Genomic DNA, 14,301 nt, shown 5'->3' with positions numbered 1-14,301 from the left:
TTTTGGTCTGGTGTCGCGACAGCACAGAAATATTGGTTGTGCCGCTACATGAGCTGCTGGCTTTCCGCTCTTGTTAAATGCACAAACGGTTTAGTGAGTTCCTGTACTAAAGAATTAAGAAGACGTGCCATTTGCTTAAGCAAAGGATTCTTTCCCGTGTATGAAACACGTGTGGGAGGTGCTATAAATATCAATAACTGTTTTTTTTATGGAAATAAAAGACCCATGCAATACTTTGATGTGGCTGTTGTACTGAAGTCAAGCTGTTTTTTTATTTAAAAAAATCCAGATTCTACGTCTAGCATACTGCACGCGTATGCACGCTTTATTGTGTGAGCATTCATAGCGTTTGTTTCTGGATTCGAATCATGGTAGCCCGTGACGAGAATGGGCAAAATGGTGATGTTGCATGCAGGTTGGGTGGAGTGCGCTTGGCCGGAGTAGGATGGAGTCGGTAGGTGTTGGGCGCGTCGGTAAGAAGGATGGAGAAAGTATGTTACTCTCCATAGTGTTTCAAGTAATTCAGCTTTTAAATTGGGCACTGTCGAGATGGAAGTAAGCAAAGTTTTGAGAAGTTCAAGCATGCCTGGTCAATGTTCTACGAGTAATATGATGATAACAGTTTTCGTTTTGGATACTGTAGGATTTTCTACGATGGGTATCACGCAACTAGTGTCTTCTGAGTTGGTGATTTTTTTAAATTCCCGTTTGGAAGATGTACTGTATATTTTTCTACTACACTGCCTTCACATGCTGTATTATCAGGAAACATACCCTACAAGTATGAATGCAAATCCTTTTGCTGTTTGAATCTACATGGTATTGCCAGACCTAAATAATAGAGGGTTTGACAGAGTCTTTATTCAGCCTTTGTGCAACAGTGGGAAAGTGGATCTTATGTCACATCCCAGCCTGGTTTTGCCAAGAGCCTGGCACCAGCCACAGCAGGGTCCTTTTTTAGAGAAATAAAGAGGAGCCTGTGGCTGCACCTCCTGGTACTGTACATGCTGGTCGCACTCGCTGCTGAGGGGAAATACTGCATTTATACCATAGAGGCACCAATAAGCAGCAGTCTTGGAGATCCTGCCCCAGCAATTGTAATGTGTGCAGTATTCGTGATGATAATGACTATCTTCTTTATTAATGATGTGTTTGTTAAAACAGAATCAGTTAAATTACCCAATAAAGCAGTGTTCCTTGATGCACCTCGAATCCCGCTCCATATTAAGACCTAAACATGACACTCTGTTTTACTGTACAGTATATGGCAGACAGCATAGTGTCTTTTGCATGACTCAAATTGTCATTTCTGTATGTAGCAAATATCATACCAATACTGTACATTTGCTTAGAAGGCAGTACACAGCCTTTTCATTAGTCAGATATGCTAATGTGTAGGGGATGGACTGCTGTAATGTTCTCTTGACAGTTTTGTTCTGAACTATGTATAGTGGTGCATTAGAGTCACTTTCAATAGAACTGCTATTCGATTGCTTTTAGAGAAGGTTATAAGCTACAATAATCTAGGGCTCCACCACTCTTAACACTAAGTCAAGGCAATCAGTAATGCAGCCACTCCACTGTTATATATAGAGGAAGGTGTATATCTTCTATGGTCATAAGTTATTTTAAAAACAGTTAATAAATACAGTACCAGAATTGGATGCTAGGTGATTATTTTGTATTACACTTTTGATATACAAAAACGATCACTAATTGATTGGGCTGCTTTATGGGCAGTGGCTGTGGGATGATGGGTCATTGCTCACACCTTAGTTTTTCTGTCTGGGGAAGCATGTATGTGACATAGCATTACAGAAACTAAAAATGTCTGCCAAGACAGCTGTTTAGCTGCACCTCCTGTATACCAAGCATTGGAGTGACACAACAAGAAACAGAATTCAGAGTGCCCCTAGTGGCTTTTTACTTTTTCTCCCTTTTTTTTACTTGTTTATTTCTTGACATAAAGTATTTTTCATAACCAGTGAAAGAGTCCTAAGACGTTCCCAAAACTTGCCATTCAGTTCTAAACAATTGCCATTTTACAGCCTGGGACCAATTGATCGACAAAGCACTTGCAATCCAGTCTAATCCGATCCAATGGGACTTGTTTTCAAAAATAAAATGTTTGTTTTATGAGAGAAGTAGTCTGAATTTAATTACTTGATTTTCAAAGTTAGACGTATTTAAATGAAACCTAGAATTATAAATACTGTAGCAGCAGATGTGTGCTGTGATAGCAGTAAGATGTGTGTTGAGGCGGCTGAAGTGAACACCACAGTTCTTTCCAAAGGTTTGTCAAGCAATACAGAACCATTCAGGGTAAAACTCCTTCATGATTCTGCTGTCTGGTTCAATTAGAAAATACCCTGTCATAATAAATTTAAAGCTTAGGAATTAATTTGTCATTTTATGTTAAGAGCTGTAAAGCTGGCTTCCACATAGGAATTATAAAGAATGTCACGTAAGAATCCAGGTGTTGATTATTATTCAGGTTTAAGAGCAGAAGAAGCTAGGGTGCTGTGGCCGAGGACTTCATTTGTTTTTCAGAATCTTTTGGTTATGATCTTTAGCCTCGTAGATAGACCCACATGGTTAACAGGCACCCTGTCCTGCACTTGCTGTGAGGTCGAGCTTAAATCTCTACTCCTCTCTCCATCAGTGTCAGCCATCTACAAATCTACATAATAGAAGACAAATCAGTGATTCTGTGAGAGAGGGGAATCATGTTGTATCCAGGTGGGGGGGAAGGGGGGAGGGGAATTATCTTTGGTCAAATGAAAACGGTGAGTTGTTTTTGTTCTTTTGTATTTTTGGATCCCTCATTTCATTTAAGTAACGTTTTTAGATGGTAGTATCTTAATTACTGAGCACTAGAATATATATATATATTTATTGTCATATGTTTTGTAACCAGACTCAGTGCCTGGAGGATCACAAACACCCAAGAGAGCATGCATCCTGCGCTTAGACCTGTGGAAATATAATCAATAAATAGCCTTTGCAATAATGAGATTTAACCAATAGAGGGCATATCAATGCCTGAATTCTCAAAAATGTTACATGTATTTGGTATTTGTATTATTATTCAATATTTCTCATATATTATAACCCAACCTTGAGCTTGTTTCAGGGCTGCTGGATTGGCGAGTGTCTAAGAAGGGCAGGTGTGTAAGATTTTAGAGGAATTATCAGTAATGAATCAGTTTTTGTGATATAACTCTACCGTATGCTTTATTTTAGTTTAGCCAAACATAGTATATCAGACCTGAAGTAACCATATCTAAAATATCAGGTCTACTTAGAGGTGATTCCTTTACATAGCTTTTTTAAATCACAGTTGTTCCAAACCTTTTGAAAAGAACTTAATTCACTTCAGGACTTACAAGGAAACGACTACATGAAAAAAAAAGGTTATACTGGACTGTGAAAGTGACAGGTTTTCACAACATCAATGCAACAGCAGCCTGAGTGTACAGAAAGATACACCTACAGAAGGATTCAAAAAGCGACACAGCAAAAACAATTAAAATAATCATACCCACATTGCAGCCACATGCACATTAATTTGTGATGGTAATAAAAGATGGCAAGCTAGCATGTGTGAAGTGCTTAAAATCCTGTTATGTCCACTGGTGAATAATTTGTGGATGCTTTTTGTGTGTGGCTATAAAGTGCCACAGTATGACAGATTTACAAGGATATTATGGGTTGAGTACTAGCCATTAGGTAAGCACACATTAGTCCATTACATTAGTGTTTCATTTTGAAGAACTCATGTTTTTTTAGCTTTTCCATTTCTCAGCTGATTTTGTTTACATTGTTTCTGGATTGTGTTTGACACAATGGGGCTCCCTTGCTAAGAAGCTGTATCAATATACTATACACATTTTGTCTGACTAAATTCCCAGAGATGAATTGAATTATTATGTTAATCCCCTGTTCAACAGTGAACTCTATTGGAATGGGAAATTGAAGCACCAGTAGCAGAGGGTAATTTCCATTTTTGGACAGGTAGAGTTGAAAAGAATGATGAGCAATTAATCTTCAGGAAAGAAAAAAAAACACTGATTTCAGCTTTTAAAGGTGAAAAGCTTCAGTCCCATCTGGTCCTAAACTCATGCAACTGAAAGCAGTGCAGTATACAGTACAGTACATTACAAATGTATTGTTAGTTATTATACATTAACCATATGTTTTTTTTAACCAAACAAGGGTAGCACTGAGTCACTGAAAATATCCACTTACATTGCTTTCTCCTTAAGATAGTTTTTAATTCTAAAGATGGGTTTAAATATGTTATGATTGGCAGCTTCATACAGAAATCAGATATAACGAGTTCCAATTATTGAAGCTATTAACAGAGAATCCTAGTCAGAAATAGACTTGAAATCCAGCCTGTTCCACAACATCACAGCAGAGGTACAGTGGTTGTTAACTGGAGACAGCCATCACTGTTTCTCCACTGACAGGGTAAAAAAAAATCATTGCAACTTATAGTGTATAAATGGAATGAACTTTGAAGCTCAAACTTATTTTTATACTTTTCCTCACATATTTCCATTAATATTTTAGTACCAGTTGTGTACGTACAATATCTGAAATAGGTTTTCTTATGAACTTTAAAGTGTTTCCTCAAGGACTTTGGTAAGCATAAGGAAAGCAATCATTTGATGAAATGACCTGCTCCTGGGGCCTAGTATACTACATACTATGAAGCCACGAGTAGCAGCATAATTTACATGATCCTCTGCTTTCAAGGATATTGAACGCCACAGTATGCCAGATCAGAATATCTTACACAATGGCTTCTACTCCAGATTGTTTTTTTGGGATTATTTTACAGATGTATCAATATTTAGCCAGATGAAGCCTGCTTCTTAATCTGACTTCTGCCTGTGTTTCATCTGTGGTCACTGTGTACATAACACTGTGGTGGTACAGTAAAATATGTAACACTGTGTTTTATTACTCTAGAGATAGTGCTGCTGCCTCATAGCTCTTAGTTTAGATTATAATAATAATTGCTTACACTTATATAGGGCTTTTCTTGATACTCCACTTAAAGCACTTTACAGGTAATGGGGATCCCCTCCACCACCACCAGTGTGTAGCCCCACCTGGATGATGCGACAGCAGCCATAGTGCACCTGGACTCTCCCCACACACCAGCTTTCAGTGGGGAGGAGAGCAGAGAGATGAAGCCAGTTCATAGATGGGGATTATTAGGAGGCCATGATTGGTAAAGGCCAGTGGGAAATTTGGCCAGGATGCCTGGGTAACATTCCTACTCTTCTCAAGATATGCCCTGGGATATTTCATGACCACAGAGAGTCAGGACTTTGGTTTTACATCTCATCCAAAGGAAGGTGCTTGTTTTATAGTATGGTGTCCCCGTCACTATACTGGGGAACTAGACCGCAGGGTGAGCACCCCCTACTGACCCCACTAACATCTCTTCAAGCAGCAACGTAGTCTTTCCCAGGAGGTGTCTCATCCAGGTAGTGACCAGGTTCACACCTACTGAGCTTCAGTGGGCTTCCAGGGTGATATGACTGCTGGCTCCTGGACTAGTGTGAGATTGCATTATTCCTTCATGGTTTTTTTTTTTGGGGGGGGGGGTTAAAAGGGAGCTTTGGTTTCCTCTCACCTTCCAAAGACACACTGGTCAGGTTAAAGGGTGCTTCAATCATTCGTGTGGTGGACTGGCATCTTTATCAGGGCGTTGTACTGCCTTATACCATGTGGTTTTGGGATAACATCTAGCTGGCTGCAACCTTTACAAGGATGATACAAAGTTATGATGAGGTATACACACACACATACCCATACAGAAGACATATATCAGTAACCAAGGCTTAGTGTATGAATGATCACTGGCAGTTCAAACCTTCTGTGTAATAGTTTATCTGCAATCATTACAACAGGCATAACATAATATTCACGACATGTGTTAGAGCGCACCCTTAAATGTTTTATTGGTTTAGTTTTATTTTTATCAGCTCTTCTTTCATTTGAATAATTACACTCAAAATCACATATTTCATCATAATGTTCATAAAATGAACATAACTGTACTACTCAAAATAAGCAGTGTATGAAGGTCACATTAAAACCAATTCACAATGGAGATAATCCACACAGAATCAGTGGCAGTTCAGCGTTCTATATATGCTACAAACTTTTTTTTAATAAAGACTTACTGAGGCAATTTTCTATTAATACTAGAAGTTACTCTTTCAATGACAAATCATGCAGTTTTCACAAGAAATGACCGTCACGGGACATTTCTGTATAGCACATTAATAGTTCTAAAAGACCAGTTTATTAATGCATAAAGAAACATTCCACCTGTGTTAAGTTGCACATTAGTGAAAACTGAATTAGCATTAATTGGCTCTGTGGTAATAACCAAAATAATAAATTTGTTTCAACTAGCCCTTCATACATACATTATTACCAATAAAGCACAGCTTATACAAATTATCATTTCCTACTTGTAAACTGAAGCGCTTGTCAACCTAAAATATCGACCTTCAAAGTGTTCTTGTACAGCCACCAACTCATATACATTCGCATTCATTTCCAATATCCATCAGAAATTAAACAGGTATGAATGTTTTGATCTTTTGACCTGCCATTTACCACACCTGCCTGCTTGTTGTAAAAGGAAAAGCATAAACATTTTGTTTCATAATAGTAGAAAGAATATCTGTGTGGTATTTACTGTATGTGGCTTATATGACCAGAGCTTTCTCTTCAGAACTCAAGGGGGTAAGTTGATTCTTACATGGTAGATACAGTATCTAGCTTGAGCGGATGAAGCATGTAATCCCTTAGGAGAACCTCAATGATGCCCTGGCACAGGAAGAGGTCCACATGGCTCTCCTGTTGACTACAAAACAAAACAGCCCAACTTTGAAATGTAAATCTCCCTTGATGTAATTCTTCCAGTGTTATGTATATCACTTAGAATTAATGCATTTTTAATGATGCTGTGTTCACTCTGTAACTGTTATATAGCAGGTTTAACCTCACGTTCCACATGCTTTAACATCACTGTAACATATGGTAATGATGACATGAATAAATATGTACTCAGTGGCTAAAGGGCTGCCACAGTGTTTGATTACATCACAGATAGCATTCACTTGACAGCAGATGAAATACAAACAAATGCCCAACTTGCTAATGCTAATGTTGTATTACAAGTGTATATTTCCACTAAGCTCTAATGAACCATAAGAGCTGTCATTCTTCACTGGCTAATCTTAGTTTTGCACTGTAATTACAAAGCATGCCATACTGCCAATTTTATATTACCCCTTACTCAACTGCCTTTCCCATTGCATGGCAAATGGCCGGTGCACTGCGCTTTAATTTAAATGGAGAGAAGTTAATGTATGGTGATACAAAAAGAAAACACAGCCGTCTTACCTTTTACAAAAATGGCTGATTGCACAAATAATGTAATTTCCATTTTAAACAGTTGGCAGACAATACTGCACTTAAGTTATGTGATTTCATAAAAATGGGAGGTTCTCAGTGTTTGGCATTTGACTTGAGTTAATATGTCTAAAATTAGTTGATTAAGAGTACATTCAGTATATATTAATCTATTTAAATAGCTATCCAAAATATTGTATTTTAATTAATACAATTAATCCAAAAACAGTGAAAGATATGATAATGCACTTCTTAAATAACACAGATTTTCTGTGTGCAATTGGCATGGCATAAGGTAGTCTACTGTGTCTGTGAGAAACGTTGTCCAGGGATTTAGTAAACTAGTCCAGTGAAAACAGGAAAACACCTGTGATGGACAGGCAACATCCTGGAAGTCAAAGGGTTATCACACCAGCACATTACTATCACATTTGTGTGATCCATCTGCATAAAACTGTCCAGAATGCAGTGGCTTCAGCACAAGAAATTGCTAAAAAAATAACCACAAAGCAGAAGAATGATGCTTCCCATCTGCATGAAAATCCATACGCTTGGAGGCTGTGCTGGGGTAACCTAATGTCAATGAAGAGGTGAAATTGCTGTCTGCCATGACCCAGGGAAGAAGTGAGGTGGAGCTGGAGAGTCTTATACACCAGTGAACGGCCTTTTGTTCTTGACACTCCTGAGAGAGGACAATGTGTACAAATGTTGTGGTAAGCAACATAAAGGCTGTTGTGTTATTCTAGCCCTGCTCGTGGGGCAATGGATGTGAATGAAATGGGGAGGAAACTCTTTTAACACACGAATGCCTTTGGTGCATATTGAAAACGGCCTTACTGCTCAGAAATATAATGAAATAGCTCTTGATCCAACAATTCCTGGTCTTGAAATCCAGGAGCATTGACTTTCATATGAACATAAGAAAGATTACAAACTAGAAGAAGGCCCATAAGACTCCAAGGATCTCTTTAAAAAATTCTTGATAGAAGATAGAATATTAGGTTTTGTGCAAGGCCACATGGTTGGCTTTTGATGCTTTCCAATGCAATAAATAAGGAACAACCATAACCGGGCAACCCTTTCCCACTGGCTGTAGCTGCAGCAAGAGAGGAAGAGTGAAGGACCATCCCACAGCAGTCTATCCATACAGTAACTAGGTCTACAGTATGTATTACCATTGACAGTTGGGAAGTGTTAATGCAGGCCAAATCTCATACTAAATATTCTCATGTGGACAGTGTACCATGTTTCATTTTGAAAACCTAACATGATTCTTTGTTCTGTGTTTTTTCACATTTCCTATGTTTTTTATATCTATGAAGAGACTCATTTTCCTGCATGTTTAAAAGCATACCTCCTGTTCTGTGGTTTAGTAGCAAAGAAGTCTTTATTTAAAGTGAATAGGACTACACATAGTAGGCATATAAAAAGCAAAGCTATCTGTATGTTTTTTTTTCTGCTAAGCTTTGAGAAAACAGATTTTTTCCGTTTTGCTCTCCAGAGGGCCTTCATAATAAACGTATTTAAAAACTACACAGACTAACAGTATGCTGTGACTTCTTGCATTCTTACAAAAATATTTAATTAAATCCATTAGACCCGAATTTTGCATTATCATTATTATTATTATAATTATGAAAGTTAGAAGTGACTAAGTTCTATAAGAAGACTAAGTCAAATGTAGTTTTTTTAACTTTATTATATACAGTTTATTATTTAACATGAGTCCAGTCACATATCACATCAGAAATATCACAGCCTTTAATTCCTGACTGGCAAAACCCCATGGCCCATCTTGGATCATTTTAAAGTGATTTATTAATTTTGTTAATTAGTGTGTGTTCATATCACATACACTGTACTGGATCCACAAATGTCTATTAAAATAAAGGCTGAATGTTTTCATAAATCTTATGAGAGATTTGATGGTGATTTACACAGGGAGTATATACTTAATAAAACATAAACACTGCTTAATATAAAAAGATTCTCCACATGCATTATTAAATGCACAAATCAGATTAGATCAGGCTACCAGCCCAGCATGTCCAACTAAACTGAATCCAATAGAATTAGTCCCCCTTTTTTATGCCGGTTGTAAAATATCTGTAGTTTTAAAAATCACTGCCTGTCAAAAATGACTATCTTCATTCACTTAGTGACAGCACAAAACTAATCTAATTGAGTTGATCGGCTCAAGATTTCTGCGCATAAGCTTGAAATAATATTTAGGATTTCAGCTGGAGCAACAGAAATTGTTTAATTTATTATCTTGGATGAACCATTCATTATCACACATCTGGTTGTTCCTTGTAAGGGGAGTGACCGCCCAGAGCCTATCCCATAAGCACAGAGGCAGGACTGCACTCTGAATGGTGCAGTAGTTCATTGAAGGGAGCACACACACACAAATTTGAGACACTAATTAACCTAGACTTGATTTTTTAAAAAACTGGGAAGAAACCAGAGCACCTGGATATGAGGACATGAAAAGCATGCTAATGCTACACAGCAAGGCATTCCAGTCTGGAATCAAACCCAGGACTCCAGAACTGTGAAACAGTAGCAGTAATGACTATACCGTCATGCTGCCCAATCGATGATCATATACAGTACAAAAAAAACTCAGCATAAGGAGCAAATTGTGAATGAACTTTTTTTCCCCTCTAGCTATTCATAATCCCTGTTGTAATAAATGCAAGGAAAGAATTAAATAACAAATATGTAACATTTGATTTTACTATTTGATAAATTACACACAAAGCTCATAGGAGAATGTACAGTACAGAGATTATTATTTTAATTAATTTGTTAAAAACTCAGTAAGTCTGGGAACGTCTCAGATGCATTGCAAAGGTGTGATGATGGCCATTTTTCTGTGCGCTTTTTCTTCCACAGTGTTAATGACTTTAGAGGTTGTTGTCTCTTCCCACTGCATTGTTGACATGAAGGCACATGTGGTGATATGTATTTTGGCCAGATGGAACAGTTGGTAATGAAGAACCATGGGCCATCATGATTTGAATTATTCATTTTTTCACATGCATTCTTTACACAGGAGGTTGGTAAAATGGGTACTTAAAGACATTTGTATTGCACGGTTAATGCTGTTCCTGTTGGCTTTCAAGTCATGCAGACAAAAAGAAGCACAACCTAACCTTTGAGCTGATGTAACTGACAATTCTGTGATCTATTAGTGACTCTGTCAGTTATGAGAGTACTACTGAAAAGCAAATAAACTGTGAATAAAATCCTTGATATCCTTGATGTCTCCTCTAATATAAATGAACTATTAAGCTTACGGTTATGCAGATTAATCCTCAAGGTAACACAAGGTAAAAGATCCATTTCAAAACAGTTTGTTATTGACATGGTGACATCTTTCATTTCATGTTCCTGCAAAAGGAAGTGTGGGTGGACTAGTCTCTAGTCCAGAATTTCCAAACCGATGCCCCAGTACAGTGACAGGGGACAGGGTGCTAAAGGAGTCACCTACTGTAATTTCTCATGAGATGTTAAATCAAGGTCCTGACTACTTGATCAAAATCTACCAAGATCCTACTAGTAGAAGTGTTAACTGTAGTGTCTTTGGGCTTCCTCCGTCTGGCTTACCTAAATACCCAGCTAATTTTAACCTGGTCTGCATGTAACAGAGGTGCTGTTGCAGAATGGCTGCCTCACATCATCCATTTGGGAGCTGTACTTCATTGGTTGATTAAGTGAGCCCTCTCCTACAGTATATGTGCAGATCCTTTGGGATGCAAAGGGTTACTGCTACTGCACACAAATGCAAAGACTGACTGGCTTTAATGTAGCTTTCAATATGGAAGTTAAGCTGAATTTGTATTATTTCTGTATGCATGTGTTTATTTACTCTTTAAGCCTGGTAAGACATAAGGGTAAGGGTTCTTGCCTGGTTCAAAGCTCAGAAAGACATGCGGCAAGTTTCAGCCTTGTTCATGACACTACTGTACCTGTCTGCAACCAGGATTCCCCAGATGGCAGTACAAAACTATCAAATGACAGTGGAGGGTCTAGGATAAGTCACCTCTCTTGGCTTTTTGGCCAGTGGCAGGTCCTGCCACTTGTCAGGTCCCCGAAGGCTAAGAGTGGCATCAGTAGAGATGCTCTGCTGCTACAGTCAATGCCAAGTCTTCTATCATACTCTGAGGAGCTCGCAGCATGTCAGGAGACTGGTCAGGCAGGTCAGTGGAGCCTGTCCGGCCCTCCTTATTCTGCTCCTCGACAGGATTTGTTGATGTGAACCGAGATGGAAGAGAAACAGTTGGCGTTTCTATGTTGTCTTGTGTGTAAAATGAAAATAAAATGCAAAAAGAAAAATGAAAAAAATAACAGTTTGGCTGTAGGATAAACAAGCCAAAAAGGCACTGAAATGGGATGGAATTCCATTTTATGCACAAACTAGTGTTGCTACCACACAATAACAAATGTGTTTCAGCTCTTGCAAATCATCTAGCCATAAAAAACACAACTAGACTCTTTCATCTTTCAGACAAGGTCCAGCTTCAGCCTAGGACAGTTCAGTTCAGTAAGCCTGTGGCCTTTGCCATGCTAACTTGGGATTCTGTTTTCCTCAAACTACTATTAGAAAACGCCAGAGAAAATCAAGTCAGGCTTACAGTAAAGGACACCCAAAAAGAATTCTGTTTGAAAGAGGTCATGAGCTGTTTAGCAGTTTTGTATGTGTATTTTATGATGACTAAATTGTTCATTTTTATATCACATTTCTTTCGCAGCTTTTTTACAGTATTTCCTGAGCTTTTTGAAATGTTGCATTATGAAAATAGCAGTTGCAAAGCAAATGTATATTTCAAAACACAAAATGAATTCTGACATTAAAATATGAAAGGTACACAGCTGATTACATTAAGACTATGTTGAGACTGGCTGTTAGTATCTGCTCTGATCCCTCGCATGTTCTGCATGAAGAACATCAACTCATGCCTTCAACCCGGAGGATTGGTATGAAATGAATACAGTACAGTATGTATGGGTTGATGTCTGTAATATAAAGTTAGATTTATTTTTAATGAAATATTTATTTGTACTGTTTGATTGTTTTGTAAATGTCTCTGTGTGTAAAACAGTTGCTTTGACGCAAGATGAAATTTCTGAGACTTCAGACATTGAAGTATTATTGTACTATATACAGTATAGGTAATTTAATTGTATACTATTAATTTAACATACTGTATATTATCAGCTGTTTACCATTCATATTTGTAATGTCGGAATTCATTTGGTGTAAAATATTCCTTTGCAACTCCTATTTTCATAATGCAACATTTAAAAAAGAACAGGAAATATGCTGCATTTTAATATTTAAAAAAATACTAACAGATTAATCATATTCCACTCAAATGATGGTGGAAAGGGGTATCATCCATTAAAGTAATGTTTTTGCTTTAAAATGAATACTCTTTTACTTGTTTTGAATTGGAAAAGCTCAGTCCCTACTTCTAAGAAAGCTGTGAACAGCAGGCTGAGCTTTGTATCAGCATGGTGCTACATTTGGCATCTTCTGAGCACCACCAAAGAGGACTCTTCAGACCGTGGACAGACACAAAAATTATGCATCTGCTACTATTTTTCTCTTCTTTTTTTCTACAACCTAACTAAAAACTCATTTGAAGTCTATTGCAATGCATATGTTGTTTCAGTGGCCTTTTGTAGTTGTTCCAAATAAAAGTGTTAAAACAAACCACAAGAGAGAATCGATTCCTATTACTACCATTTGTTTCTTTTACAATTTACAATTCTCCTTTCAACTTGTGTCCCCTAGATGTTCTTCTTTGTCCTTGTACCACTCATCCTAATCACTTGATAAGAACGGGTTGTGCTACAAATGAGAGAGCCCTAAAGCCACAATCAGGAGAAAAAAGAGTGGATAATTTTAGCTATCACATTCCACTGCTGAAATATTTATTTTATGAGAAACAAGCGCGGAACCTACCACAATTGTGTAATGTCAGGGTTATGAAGGTTTATCTGTCTGAGATCACTTGCAGTTTTTCAGAGGAGAGCGCATTAATGCTAATGCTTTTTCTCTGAAAGTAATGAAGTAAAAAGCAATAATATATTTTTTTCACTATGTTTTTCATCTGCTCTAAAACATCAGGTGGGATCACTAGGCTTGCTAACTGTGTTTATCAACCTTTGTGATGATATATAGTACCATGTCTTTTATCATAAAACCACATTCAGATTTCTGTCTTATTATGGATAAAGGTTGAAGCACAATTGTAAATTATAATATGACATACATTCAGGGGAAAGGTTGGATTGTGAGTGACATGGATGAATTAGGGAATTTGTTGTTTTCTCTTTGGGGGAGGTGTAGTCTTTCAGCAATCTGTGTCATCAAAAGGCTCTTCATGCAAACCTTTTTCCCTGAAAGAGAATGGAAGCCAGTTTCCTATGGATATTCTATTAGGTAGAAAGAATGAGCCTTTATACCAGTACTACCAGTAAACCAACAGATGCCCATAGGCTGCTCGTTTTGTTGAGGACCAGGCTTGCATGCTTACCATAGACACCAGTGGGTGCTGCTGTATATGTAGCCAAGCAATATTTTAATCGTACTATTGTTACAGCAGGGATTAATGACTTTTGTTTTGGGAGTTTAAGATTGCACACACACACAATACTATATAAGGATTATGTCTTGTCCTGGATTAATCTGCCTATTAATTAATTATGATTCAAGTCTTTATTAAAATACAAAAGGCATTTCTTACTATTAATATACGAGGGAGGGGGGGTCGATAATTTGTGAATGTTAATACATTTTAAGACAAAGCTGGTATATGTAAATATAGATCTTTAAAAGGTTAT

The 14,301-nt window shown here is 37.5% G+C and overlaps 1 protein-coding gene and 1 long non-coding RNA gene across 5 annotated transcripts in view; one reads left to right on the top strand and one right to left on the bottom strand.

Annotated features, from left to right (window-relative positions):
- The window catches only part of opcml (opioid binding protein/cell adhesion molecule-like), a 583,482-nt gene that overhangs the window by 346,630 nt on the left and 222,551 nt on the right, over nt 1-14,301 (top strand). The window lies entirely within an intron of this gene.
- The window catches only part of LOC148641027 (uncharacterized), a 595,511-nt gene that overhangs the window by 381,707 nt on the left and 199,503 nt on the right, over nt 1-14,301 (bottom strand). The gene's annotated exons all lie outside the window — the stretch shown is intronic.

The sequence above is a fragment of the Lepisosteus platostomus genome, chromosome 25, assembly GCF_059453375.1.
Source record: "Lepisosteus platostomus isolate fLepPlt1 chromosome 25, fLepPlt1.hap1, whole genome shotgun sequence".
NCBI lineage: Eukaryota > Metazoa > Chordata > Actinopteri > Semionotiformes > Lepisosteidae > Lepisosteus > Lepisosteus platostomus.
Note: the sequence above shows the minus strand (reverse complement) of the source record. Positions and strands in the feature narration are given on the sequence as shown.